Below are 14233 nucleotides of genomic sequence, written 5' to 3'. Positions count from 1 at the left end.
CCCTGGCCCCCAGCTTCATGCTCTGCCTTATCTCACCCTGTGCTAGAGCCACAGCAGTGGTCTCGTGCCAGTGACCTGTGCCTTAGGTGCCTTTTCCCTTCAGCACTTGGAGCTACTTGGCTTTGCCATCCTGTCACCAAGATATTTTGAGCGGTTGTAGGTCCCGAACATACATCACTTAAAACAAATGGATGCTATGTAAAACAGCGTTAAAACTTCAATCATTATCACCAGCAATCAAAGTAGCTGTTTATAATACCCTACTCCTCCAAGAGCTGTATGTTACTTTGTGTTTATATAGACACCTCACCTATTTTTGCTTGTTTAAGAAACAGGTGTGGGAGCGAATACAGTTGTAATGTGTGAAATTCTCTACAGCATCTCAGTTTAAACTCTAAAATGACTATTCTCTGAGGCTACGTTGTTAACTGGAACAGCAGCCATGCAGGAAACGTAAACTGTTTGGCTGGCTAATGCTTGCATGATCAAATAATTAATCAGCCTCAAAGGCAAAATTAGATTTCCAGGAATCCTGCTCTTTTGGGATTAGATTTTGGAGTGGAAAAGGTCAGACTGAGTTACCAGCTCTAATAACTCACTATACTTTCTTCTGTCATTTTTATTGAATTTGTAACAAGAAAAATAAGCTTCCATCTAGAGCAAGGTAAAGGATTTTTCTCTTTCTTGTTGAGGTCCATGGGGCAAAATCCTGACATACTTTCTTAAACCACAAGTAATTCTTTTTGGCTTGGACCCAGTTTAGTTTCTGGCAGATATTTGCCTGCAGTACAGAAGACCCCCTTGCCAACAGCAGATTTATTAGGTCCCTGGAAAGAATCACCAGGCTGGACAGTCAGGACCCACTAACTTGCCGTTTATCATTGGTCTGACCAAGATAGGACTTCTAAAAAGATCTGATTGAGGAGCTTGTATTGCTGCTGAAAGATGGCAGGATCTGCCTCACATGAGAGAGGAATTAATCCTGTTATGATATTTAGGATCTGGAGAATGGGCACAGTGGGGAACAGCGAGCTCAGAAGCACTTGACCCATCCCTATGGAGATTACAAGTTGTGCTGGCGATACAGTAAACCTCTGGTCTACAGAATGTGCTCAGCACCTCTATATTTCCTTGGGATGCCAATATCTGATAATGACTTAGATGTAGAGTGCAAAACCTGTTAAATGCAGAAGTTAAGACCAGCGTCTGATGTCCTCAGCTGCTTTGAAAGCAGAGATTAATGGGAGAAAATCCACAGCACACAAACATCTTAGGGCTTTTATTTCTCTTCAGATGACACCTTCCATCTCTTCCCAGCACAGCTTTGATACTATCACCTGAAGGGGCCAAGTCCATTTCTGATGCTTACATACAGCTGTAACAAGTTTGCTCCAAAGGGGAAATCTGCCATGACCTCCATTACTAACAATTTGAAAAATATTTTTCTTTTTTTGTGATTACTTGATTAAAACCTGTTATTCCTTGCAGCACTTAAAAGCTAAACAGGCAAGACAGACCGAGACAAGGCAAGGTACAGGGGCAGGATGAGAAGACTCTCCACAGTCACTTAGCAGGTCAGTGTCCAGGCTGAGAGAAAAGCCTAAGTCACCTATTACTATTTGTATTATTGTAGTACCCACAACCTTCAGCCAAGCAGAAGGACTCCAGAATATTCCTGACAAGCCCATGCCAGGAACAAGCAATTCTGCCCTCACAGAGGATGTCCATATCACCTTTAGAGCACCTCCAGAGAAGTTTGTGTGCAGCAAGCAAGACAATTACAGTGCACAGCGTATTAACTCCCAACATGGTTGCACTTGAATGGCAGGAGGAGCAAAGTAACCTTCCTCCCCCCTCCAAAAGCGCATGCAGTGCCTGCACAGCAAACAAATGCAGAGCAAAGTGGATGCTGCAAGACCACAGCTTAGCTTTCCTGCACACTGACTCTGCCAGAGACAAGCCCCAAACGGCACTAGTGCTGACATGTGGGTCCAGCAAAACCCTAAATGCAACACTCTGAGCTTGTGAAGACACTTGTGGATCTGTGGGCCAAAATGTCCTCCCTTCTGTTTACTGACAGGTAGAGCCTTGCAGGATTTTTTCTTTAACATGCAAGTCTCTTAAGACTTTATATGTCAGTGGTTAAAGAGGGCAAGCTGGAGGTGTAAGGAAAATACCTTTATCCTACAGCTTAGGAACTGTGCAGATAAATAGCAGGCTTCTGTACATCAGATACACAGGGCATCAGTAATTCATAATTCACTCATTTCCTATCAGTGCTAAGCTCAACTCTCACTAGAACTTTCAGTCCTTTCCTTCCCTGAGCAAAGAAATCTTTCCAGTTTGCTTGTTTTCCAAACAAAAAATAAAAACTAGGAAGAGGGAAATTTCTAAGCTGTCTATTCGCTCCCAGTTGTTTACAGGTATGCTCTGCTGGGACAGCAAAGTCTGGTTTTAGTGACTGGTTGCACTATGAAACTTCCCAAAGACAGATCTCTGTTTTGCCAAGAATAACTTTTCTGTACCAAATTAATTTCCATAGTGAATGTATAAGGGGGAATGGAAATTTTACAAGTATGCTTGAGAAATAAGACTTTCAATTAAAAGCTCTCAACAGACCCTGGAAAATTTTGTTTTTGTCCACTTACCTATGTGTTTTAAAAGTATGAAATACAACAGCATAACCAGAGTACTGTTGCCATAATTTTTAAACTTTCAGAATGGCAAGCAGATTGCATCTTATCAGGAAACACCTCTGAAGTTATATGTAAACGACACATCATACACACAGCTCAACAAGATTTTTTTGTGATCGTGAGCTCTCAGCTACTGCTTTTCACTCTTCAAGGCTCCAGCCAATGTCACTGTCTTTCAAAAACAGGCAGAAGACAACAAAGCGTATAGTTTTACCCAGCTGCAGTAAAACTTGGAGTCCTCACATTTGCCACAGATCAGAAGCTTTTCCATTTCTTCCTCTAACTTGCAAGATTCCTCTTGAGCAACTCTAGTTCCACTGTATTTAGGAGTAACCGAGAATCGGGTTGCTAGCTGTGACCTTCTAGTCCCTTTCAAAGATACAGGGTCATCTTGGAGAGAATTCACAGCTGAACAAATTTAGCCACATTTCTAGCACTGCACTACTGAAAGGGGTTGGACACACCTGAGAAGTGGGATGCTGTGAAATAGAGATGTTTTTCTCTTATTTTAACTTATGTCTTTCACTTGAAAAATACAGAACAATTCTTGTTTATCTATCAGTCAAAAAAAGCCAAACCCAAAACACCTTACAGAAAAGTTTAACAATTCATAACAAACAGCAGGTCTCAATCACTGGCTAGGGCAAACTGGCCTAAGTTCATTCATTTATTATTAGCTTAATATATAGCTCACATAATATATAAATGATAAAATTTGTTCAATCTGAACAAAAAGGTGGACAAAGGAAAAACTGTTGCTGTCTTTTCACAGGTGGAGAAATGGAGCTCAAGACATGGCTGACAGTGAGTTCATGGGGAAACAGGTCTGTCTTGAGCTAGGAAATCCACGCAGACCAGCTGCCCCTGACTTGGAGAGAGTACCTGGTGCTTCTGGACATACATATGTGGGCTTACTGCTGCGGGTGAAGATAATAGACCACAGTTTACAGTAAATGCAATGCAGGGAGAACCCAACATTGCATATTCCTCACCTTCGGTTCCCATGCTAAGTGATGTGACCTCACGTGAGGCTCAGGATGCACCTACTGCTTCAGATCACATCATGGGTATCACTCATAAAGTTATTTGACTGAGATGGCTGAGTTGGCAAATGCCTTCTATGAGGGCTGAGAGGGTCAGACAGGAAATTCAACATCTCAGTTGAATAGCATCTCAGAAAGTTGTGAGGATAAGAAACCGTATTTTCCAGGGTGTCCAGGTCCAACCAAGACATCTGGTGACCAAAGCTTGACAAGTTGAGCATTTCATGCCTGGGATCCCAGCTATTCACTGAGCCTGACAGATTGCTTGCACCCAGCTCTGGACTGCTGCACTTAGTGATAGTCAGATGCCCACACAATGACTGGCATCACTACAGAGATCCCAAAGTCACCCATCGGACTAAGGAAGAGCAAAAAGGTCTCTCTTTCTGTCCTAGCCCACTGACGTGGCCACAGAGAGACATCCTTCCTCTGTAAGGAGCTACAGAAGCAGAGAGGTCTGGCGCGGCAGTATGTCAAAGGCAGTGTTTTCCCTGTGATTTTTATGAGTCTCCACAAGAAGGAAATTAGAAACCGAAGTCTACACTCTCTCCCATTTATAAATGTGTCCGTAATGTGTATGTTGTGCTGTAGGTTAATGATGCAGTTCTCAAGCAAGATTAAATGCTGCTTCAGACAGCCATCAATTTTTTATGATTGCAAGACCATTTCCCTACTAAAAATGAATGTTACATTCCCCATGGGATGGGCTGTATTCAGCATCAGTCAGGTGTGTGATGGTGGGAAGACTGGAATAAAATTAAAAAGAAAAAAAATAAAAAAAAAAAAAGAGAGATCAAAAAGCACAAGTCAGTTTCCCAGCTCCCACACCAGGAAACAGGTATGTGACTTTCCTCACTGTCACTTCTGAGCATCCTGAATAAGGTTAAATATGCAGACATGCGGATGTGCTACTGACCCTCACTGATGGGGCCAGCTCCCATTAAAGTGATGCTCTAGGCATTCAGAGCCCAATATCAGGCAACAGTGACTTTGTACGAGATCAGCACACGTGTCACCCTGCCTCAAGGGCCTGGGACATTGTTCGTACCTGAGAAAGACAGTCCAGAGATTGCTTAGTGCTATAGTTGAGCTTTTTATCAAACTTAGCTTGTATTTGGGGTAGATTCTGAGAGGCTGCTTATTTTAGCAGAATGAGGGGAGTCACCTCATCTACCAGTTCATTTTAAGACATCTAAGAAAAGTGGGAAGAATTGTCCTTTGTAGGTGCCTCTCTCATCCTTTCTCTCTCTACAGCAGCTGTAGAAAGGAGCTTGATGCTTAACCTAGATCCAAAGCACATTTGTAGATGTCTGAAGCAAGGGGAGACAAATCCTCACCAAAAGTACAAGACTTTGACCCAGTAATTCTAACCAGGTACAGCTGGTGGAGCTGAAGGGATCTCAGCTACCTTCATTACCAATTAGGATTATTGTTAAATCCGTCAGTTTGAAGCTTTTCAGAAGACTAAGCCAAAAGACCAGTGCCTTTGTAACTATAGCCTTTGATTCAGCTTTGGCCTGGCTTGTCTTCACATGCCTGATTTTGACTGTATGTGGAGAAGTAAGTTACAGCTATGCAAAGAACCTTGTATCCTAATAATCACATCTTTATTTTGTTTTTGACTAATGAAATGAGGCAAGATGAAATAAAAACAAATAAAAATCAAGCCTCATATCACTAACCAACAACATGATACAGTGCTATTACCATAAGTGCAGTTGAGATCTTTAATAAAAAATGGGACAGGAAAAAGTTTGTTGTTGCAACACTAAATAGGCTCCTAATTAAATGCAATCCAGCTACTTTAAAAACTGCTCTGGTTTTGATTCTCTGACAACAGCTGAATGACCCTCTGAGAAAGCCCATGCTTAGGTTCATGCTTAACTGTATTTCTTTCATCCAAGTCCTATCTGTGCTTGGAGTTCACAGCTGAAAACTCTGGGCCTCCACAACATTAACATTTTCTAGGCATCTCCCATTACTCCACAGTCACAACTGCAGCTATGGCTGGGTTTTGTCATTTGCATTGCTGGGGTTGCTCTGTTGCAAGGACTTAGGATGGGAGGGTCCAGATGTGAACCCTTAAATACCTTTTGCTACAAACCACAACAACCACTATCGAATTTAAATTTCTGTTTCATTATCTGCATTGTGAGATACAGCTGGGTTGTCTTCTAGTCCCCTAAAGCAATTTGAAAGTGTTTCTTGATAAAGCAAGGATGGACCTCAAATTACTTTGCACTGAAAATGTTTTCCAGATGGAAGTCAATGAAGACCTTTTCTGTTAAGCCTGACTTAACAGAATATAGATAAAATTCAGCGGATGCATCTACTAGAACTGCATCCATTAAGCAAACAATTCAAATATTTATGAGGAAGAAAAATATTACAGCCTTTATTACAAATATGCTAATTCTCCTAACCCTTCATAGGAAAATACCATAAATCTTCTGAGCATACATATGTAACTACCCTGAAGTTGTTACAGAACAGTTATTTATGGGGCAGAATATCACTCCAGTATGCCAGATTTGGTATATCAGAAGTATTTCCAGTGAACTGTATATAGGCCAAGGACCACCTGTATAGGTTATTTCCTTTTCAATACAACCCACAGATGAAATGTTACCAGTTTACTGTGGATAATAATATTGGTAATGTCTGTACCTTCAGTTTTTCAAAAAAGCCAGCTTGCATACTGGATGTTGGCATGAGTCATTCACAGGAGATGTGGTGGTTTTCAGGGCTGGCAAGCATCCGCCGCATCACTGGACTGCTGAATCCTCGTAACACGAAGGCAGCCAGGCCAGGTCGTAACCACAAAGGCTAGAGACCACCATGGAGGAACAGGATGATTTACTGACTCCTTCTTGAACACCCCAAACAAGGAGGAGGGCAAGTCCATACCTGGCCAGACTGCTTCTGAAAGACCAAACATTTATCAGTGCTTATGCCAGTACAGTCTCAAAATACCAACAAAAGAACTGGTTGAAAGAAGCATCTCTCCCCATGTATTCCTTAGCCATTTGGGAAACTGCAGTCGCTATATTTTAAAAAGCTGAAAGGCTTGACAAAGTAATATTTAAAAGTAGGAAGGGTGCCAAAATGATAAGTGCAGGGACTCAAGATTTCCATTCATATGCAGAACAGGTATAGTATAAGCTGTAGCAACACAAACTTCAATTTATCTATTTCTATGGTCCCGCCATCTCCAGAGTGTGGCAGCTCCCCCCAAGTGCTCTCACACAGCAGTAATATTTTCTTCTCTTGCAGCACGTTGGAGATAAAATTTGATTAATTCCAGGCTTCTTTGCCTGCTCTGGCACTGTGTGTCTGTGTGTGTGTGTATAGAAACTTCCGCACCTTTGCCTGTCTGCTTTTGTTCATAGTGCTGCTCAGAATAACAGCGTTGGTCATCCTCAAGCTGATAGGAATATACAAACCTAATGTAAAATAGACATAAAGAAAAAGTCGACAACTCCTGAACTGCTTCCCTTCTATCAGCCTGGAGGGAAGGGAAAACATCATTCTTGCGTCAGATGACAATAGTTACTTTCTTGTTTGTCTAATAAATACAGGAAAATGCACAACACAGGGAGCTAAGACTGTAAAACAGTTTTGAACAAGCTAAAGACATTAAACTGCATGTGCCACAAGAGAGCCACGGCACTTGCACTGGTAATTATTTTCATGTTTCCTAATTCTGCCACAAGATATTCATTTCACTAACTGTTATACTCAAAAATTGTCACAGTGCAGGGGGGAGCAAGGAATAGCTCGTATATTCGTAACGTGATCACTGCCAATGTATCAGTGTATGAAAAAGAATTAATGTGTTTTCCCTCAAGTATCAGAGTAAGAGCCTACACATCAAAACCGTTTGACTTAGTCTTATGAGGAGAAAGCTATTTTTAAAGAAATAGCGTTAGGAGGCAGAAAAGCAGAAGGGAATAACTTTATGGTCATTTTGAAAGATAAGCAGAAGGCTCAGATGAAGGTATCTGTCATAACACAGCGACTGGTCCTTGCACCAGCAAAGAAAGAAGCACGAGAAATATGTCTGATTTCTTCTTTGCTGTGTTTTAAATCAAATTATTTCCTCTGTTCTTTCATTTAGGCTATAAATATTAAAACTTGGCTGCATATTCTTTGCTGGATGATCCTGACAAGCTCATTGTGATATTGCATAAGCTTGTAACTGGAATGGCTGATCCTTTCCTCCCCTTCAAGCAGCAGATCCTTTCCTCCCGCAGCTCAAGTTACAGGGAAGGCAAACTGAAATTTAGCCCCAAAGTTTGTTCCTTTCAGATGAGCTCCTGCTTTGCTTCCCAGCTGGCTTGGCACATAAGAGGTTTAGCCAAGGAAAGGCAGGGAACTGTAAGGTTAAAGCAGAAGAGTGAGAAGAGAACAGCTTGATTGACTGGTCCTTCAAACACTTTGCCTTTTCTGAATTCTAAATATAGCAAGAATTAATGAGGCAGAACTGTCCTTCTACATTAAATTTCCCTAAAATTCTTAATGCTCTGTCTCTGAACACCACAGAAGAAACCCATCAGCACCCACCTTCACATGGCCATACTAAGCAGTCTCCCTTTCAAACAGGTATGTTTAAACATACTTGTGATGAAGTACGTTGATGTGCCACCACAAGGGACAGGCAGGTTGATCCCAGGCAGCAGCTAAACAAGCCAACAGGGGATGGCAGTACAGGGAAGGAGAGCAGAAGAAAGTTATAACAACACACCTGGGTCTTCCCGATCAAGCAGGAAAGGCCACAACAATTTTTACCACCAGCTCATCATTTCTCCTTGTCATGTAGGTTCTCAGCAAGTATGAATCATTTAGCGAGGGACAGGGATACTTCTGATCTAGACAGTTTCTGAAAGGACAAAACCAAGCCTGGCTGCAGAGCAGTAGCTTTGGTGTTGGTCTCATGATTCTGAATGCTCCTGGGTCTGGAGGGCTGGCTTAGGGGCTCTGCTAACCAAGCTGCAAACAAAAAATTAGCCTAATATACACTTAAACTATTTTCTGAGGAAAGAGATGTATGTATTTGTCTTAAAAACTATCCATATAATGAATTCTGAAAAAAAAAAAGAAACCCAAATAAACCCAAGTGTCACAATTATCATTTCTGTACAATTGCATGTAATGAATCCTGACTGATGCCAGCCTAATGCACATGTGCACCCAAAGGCCACTGCTTTCATCATCTTCTCCTTACTGATCTGAGGAGCAACTGAAGAATATCCTTGCAAGGGAAGAAGAGTAAGTAATCTTGATGCTTTTTTCTCCTAAATCTTTTCCTGGTTAGTAGTTTTATTCAAAGCTCTCCTTGCTACGATTCCACATGGCAGCTTTCAACACTAGTGAAAACTGGAACTACTGTAAATAACTTTCATGATGAGTTGAATCTTCTGTGAATTGCCTCATTATCATACTTCACAATACTGGGCAGGTCTATAAGAGGCAGGACCAGAAGGCAGTTCCAGAGTCACTGAGTCCAGGCCTGTACAGCTGCAGACTAACGGTTCATATACCACTGAGAAAACATCTGTCCTGATCTCCTGGTAGGAACAAGATTCAGTATCTAAATGCAGATCCGCATTTCGTACCTGCAAAGTCAATAGCTGTGGTATTTAGATCCAGTTCAGGCGGTATTTAGATCGAATTCAGGGGAAAGCGATGTTCAACTTAGAGACAGCCCAACACTATTTCTAGTTACACCTGCCCAATTAATTTGCTTCCAGCTGGACTGGAGCAATTATAACATTTGGTTTGTTTCATCACTGAACACCATAACTCTGACACTGAGGAGATGAACAAACACAGCCACAAAGAAACGAGCAAGAAAGAGGACAGATGTAATCTGGAGCAGTACAAATGATAAAGTCTGTCCCCAGATACATACTAGGTGACATTTTTAATGTCTAATTAAGTTAGATCCTTTTCTTTTGACTTTAGACCTGTGAAAAAAAGCAAAGCAGAGAGAAGTTGAGAAGGAAGAGAGGGTCTCACCACGGGTGGTTCATGACCTTGATTTGCAATCCAGTTGAGGTAGCGTTCAGCATCAGGGATGGGTTTTCATATTTGTCACCATCCTGTATTTATCACTGTAGAGGAAATGAAAATATAATAATGAGCAACATACTCTGTAGCCTTGGAGCTAATTACGCACCTTTCTTCACAAAGTAAGTGGAAAACACATGACTTTAGAAGATACCCACAGAGCAATTAAACACGTGCTTGTCAACATGTCACAAATACTGTGTTTTTACAGTTGAAATGAAAACACAAAATGCCATCTGATTGAACTTCAGAATAATTAGCACATCACAGCATACAACCACGACAAGTACCTGTCAACAGCTATCAGCACAGCAATGACATTTTCCACTGCGAATAATAATGTAATTTCCACTTCTGAATAGTAATGCTATTTTTTGTCTTTTGAAAAAGTAACATTGTTTAAAATAGATATCAATATATCCTCCATAAAACAGGATTTCATTCTGCTAAGTTAACACTCAAACAGAATTATTTCATAGATTTTGTAACCAAAGCTGTAATTCCACATGCAAAAGCAAACGAAGGTCTAATTCCACATAGGTTCTGAAGGGAAAGGAGGATTCTGCCTGTGGGATGCTGCCTTTGTGAGCCAGTGCCTAGGTACTCCCAGAGCACTTTGTCTTTATGCCAAGCTGCATATCTGGAAATGCTCTGGACTTGTACTAAACTGGTGATTTCTTGTAGGAAACACACCAATATAAAAATATACCAGAGGGTCAGGTACTGTGGGTGATTTTCAGCAATTTTCAGGCAAGTTGATAATGGCAGCTTTGCTGTGGCTCCTAGAGTAGCTTGTAAAGAGGAAGGTAAGAAAAAGCCAAAGAGTTTCTGTAAAGTTTTATTAAATTTATAAACTTCTCTATTGGTCTGTTCTCTGTAAACAAGTTGCTTATTAATACATGTGATTTAAAATGCATGTTGAATTGTGCTGACTGGCAAGTACAGTCTCACCCTCTTTGGGTGGCTGTGTACAATTTTATGCTTATTGACTATGACTTCAATTAACAAGTCATCAAGCTTTGACTGGTCTTCAGGGGCCATTGAAAGAAAAGATTGTGTCTTACTGGCAACAACAAACTAACAATCCTACAAAGACAAGTTTTGGAAGAAAGGCTGCAAGAAATCAACATAGGATCAGCCTTGGGTACTGACTGTAGGGCAGGAGTGGGAGAAGTCAGATCCCTTATCTGATGTAGCTAAGAGTAAAATCAGTATGTTGATTTGCCTGATTGAGGATATGTGTTTTTTATTTGCAGCACACTGCAGCCTTCCTCTCTTGCAGCTCCACCTGTGCTCTGAAACAACACAGCACAGTGCAGCACCAAGAGGAGATACTGAGGCTGGCTTTGACAGCCTCGAACTTGGGTGGTAGCAGTATTAGCCACACTGGCTGAATGTACTGCCCAGGCTGAGAGGCAGGTGTAATTTAGACAGAGGTGGGTATTTCTGCATGATGCTCTGTTGTGACATACAGTTTTGCCTTACATGAGAGGTACATCAATTCCTGTAGCAAGTTCCTAACTCAGCTGGTCTGCCCACCAGAGCGACAGCTTTTAATGCCAGCTGGAATGAGATTGGTGCCATCACAACAGAAATTCTGTATTTATATTAACAGGATTAAGTAACTGATCCATGGAGATGGCTCATTTCCACTTAGAGCACAGAAACCTACCTCCACTATGTATCATTATATCACAATCCAAAGCAGCCAGTTCTGCTGAGGCTTCACGTCTCCTGGAGTGGGATTTGTCTTGTCTTTAGCCATTTAAAAGGTAGGTGTTTAAGCGGCAGTGGTGGCTTCTGCTATAACCTGTGGAAAGATACCAGTATCTTCAGACAGCAAGACATCTCACCTGTTTTAGATGCTTGCATTTGCAGTTTCCAAATTGTGCAGAGAGCACAAGATGACCTAAAAATTTGGACTGCTACTGCTACTGTTGTATGCCAAGCCAACTTGGGTCTTGGCTGACACTGGAATGGTAACAAAAATAATACAAAAATCTGCATTGTGTTTATATGGCTTCCAGTTCTGATTCACCTCAGTGTGAGAGAAGCCTCTTCCCAACTGTGTAAGTTTTACACCACTGGTGCTGTTGGAGGGAAAACACATTTTGCAGTCTTAGTACAACATACTACTTAAATGGTGTCATCCTCTTTGAGTGTTTGCTGTCAAGTTTGGTGATTAGGAATGGGCATGGATCAGGTGGAGAAAGCTGGTTCTCTGTGCCAAACTCCCATGCCATGTAAAATTCAGATAAAATTTTATTTTAAATGTAAAGGCAAAGACCAAGGGCAAGATGCGTCTCTCTCTGTCCCTATACGCTGGGGCACTAATCCATAAATCTCTACATTTCCACCCTCCACAAAGAAAGGGCCAAATGCTACCAAAAGACTGTACCTGTGGGATTTTAGGCTCAACAGCAAGTATGAGCAGAAATCACAAGGAAACAAGCTGATTAAATTTCCAAAAACTCTACAAATTTCCAAGGTCTACAGAATTTCTGCAGTGACTGTGACGTATGGAATTAGACTCTATAACTCGAAAGTTATAAAGTAGGTATGTTTATTGCACGCAGATGCACGGGGGATCGCTCCTCCACAAGCGTGCGTGCCCGAAGTGACGAACCATCTCACATTTATACAATAAAACAAATGAATATTCAATTAATGCCTATACATATTCGTTACCTAAACCCGCTTACTCTCGCTTTGTATGTTAATTAGCTTATCAGTCCTTTGCCTGGAATGTGGTGGTCTTGCAGGTTTGTAGGTGATTCATGTTCTTGTGACCATCCGATCTTCTTCAGCAAGGAGACTTAGCACTCCCTCCCCCTAGATAGCATTGGAATATCTCTCATCCTTTTCTCATTCTTTTTTAAAATAGCCCCTTTGTTAGAGGAAGAAGGGCAGGCATCTCCTCAAAACGGTAGGCATCTCCTCAAGGCTGTGTGCCTATGTGACCAGACACCGCACCCATGACTAGTCACCATACCCACATTCCTTGAGCAGACATATACAATCACAGTCGATGTCCATTGTCCCCATTTCACACTATTCCTCCATATCAACTGTGTTGCTGTTGCGGCTGCCTGCCTTGCAGCCTGGTGTCCCAGAACAGGGATGGCCAGCCCCGTCTGTGGACACCCCCACCCCCACTGTGAAGCTGTGGTCAGGGCCACCATCTCATTCACTCCAAGTCGGCAAGAAAACTACCACCTGTCCCTTGGGTGAGTGGTAGGAAACCAGCACCCGAGAATGAGAACCTGTGCTCTACAGCAGATGTGCTGATCATAGATGGGGGCTTAACCACAAGCAGCAGAGATTTCCTGTTTGGTTTTTATTTTAGAGTAGCTACATAGTTAGATACTCACACCTTATGGAGTCAAGAAGCTTGTGTGGAAGAGCTTTCAAAAAAAGCAGCTACTGAGCCACTGGGCCATGGGGGGACAGTCGTTCTGGCTCTAGATAGCCTACCCACACTATCCTGATGCTGCAAAGAGTAATAATGTTCAAGTTAAATATTTTGCTTCCAAACCAGTATGAACTGGAAGACAGAGCAAATCTTCCTTAAAACTAAAATTATATGGAGATGCACTGGAATTCCACCCCCTAAGGTGGAGGTTCCTTCCAAGGAAGTTAGTTCCCACTCCACAGGTATTAGGCATTGAATTTTGCCCTCTCTGGAGCTTAAATGGGCTGAGCTGATCTGTTAGATTATCTGTCAGCAAGACGGTTGACCCTGTTCTCCTGTCCTCCCACTCCATCAGTTCCTCTACTGCTCATCTGGCTGCTTGATGAGCCATTTCAGTCTTCAAACAATTACCTGGGGGAGGGGAAAAGAGGGCAGAACACAGCTCACCATTAACAATTTGTATTTTTCATGGGTTTGGTTCTTAACCTGTTTCACTTTTTTATGTTGGTGGGGTTTTTCCTCTTTCAGGAAAGAAGGGGAGAAGGACCAAGGAGAAAACCCACCAGACTGAATAACGGATGAATGCAGGGCCAGCCAGGGAGGACCCCTTTCTCCACAAAAGCATGTCGGCAGTGACCTCCGTAGGTAACTGAGCTTGCAGTTTCCAGTACAAATCACCCACCAGAGACAAATATTGTAATCCTCCTGTGTTCATGATGGTTGATGTCAGCAGGCAGGGCAGACACATGAGGGACTCCCCAGCAGCCACATAAAAGGGCATCCATGTGTAGAAGCAGCGTTACAACTCTCTTGGCTGAAAGATCTTAGGCTGGAAAATGCCATTTTTGCATGCCACAGCTGTTGATTCAGCTCACGTTGCTGCTGAAGGAGAACTGAATCCTCTTTAGCGACAGGACAAACACACCTTGCAACATCTGCACTGTATTAGAATGGCTCCAGAATGGAAACTAAACAACTCGCACATGAACTGCAGGGCTAACAGTAATTCTCAT

The 14233-nt window shown here is 42.1% G+C and overlaps 1 long non-coding RNA gene across 1 annotated transcript; it reads right to left on the bottom strand.

Moving 5' to 3' along the window:
• Positions 1 to 2311: 2311 nt before the first annotated feature.
• Positions 2312 to 12318, bottom strand: LOC308066585. Its single transcript, XR_013929205.1, has 2 exons — positions 11481 to 12318; positions 2312 to 9852 (listed from the first exon to the last, which is right to left on the bottom strand). It is a non-coding gene; the product is annotated as an uncharacterized lncRNA (long non-coding RNA).
• Positions 12319 to 14233: the final 1915 nt, after the last annotated feature.

The sequence above is a fragment of the Falco punctatus genome, assembly GCF_963210335.1.
Source record: "Falco punctatus genome assembly, chromosome: 6".
Classification (NCBI taxonomy): Eukaryota; Metazoa; Chordata; class Aves; order Falconiformes; family Falconidae; genus Falco; species Falco punctatus.
This window is presented reverse-complemented; position numbering and strand designations above follow the sequence as displayed.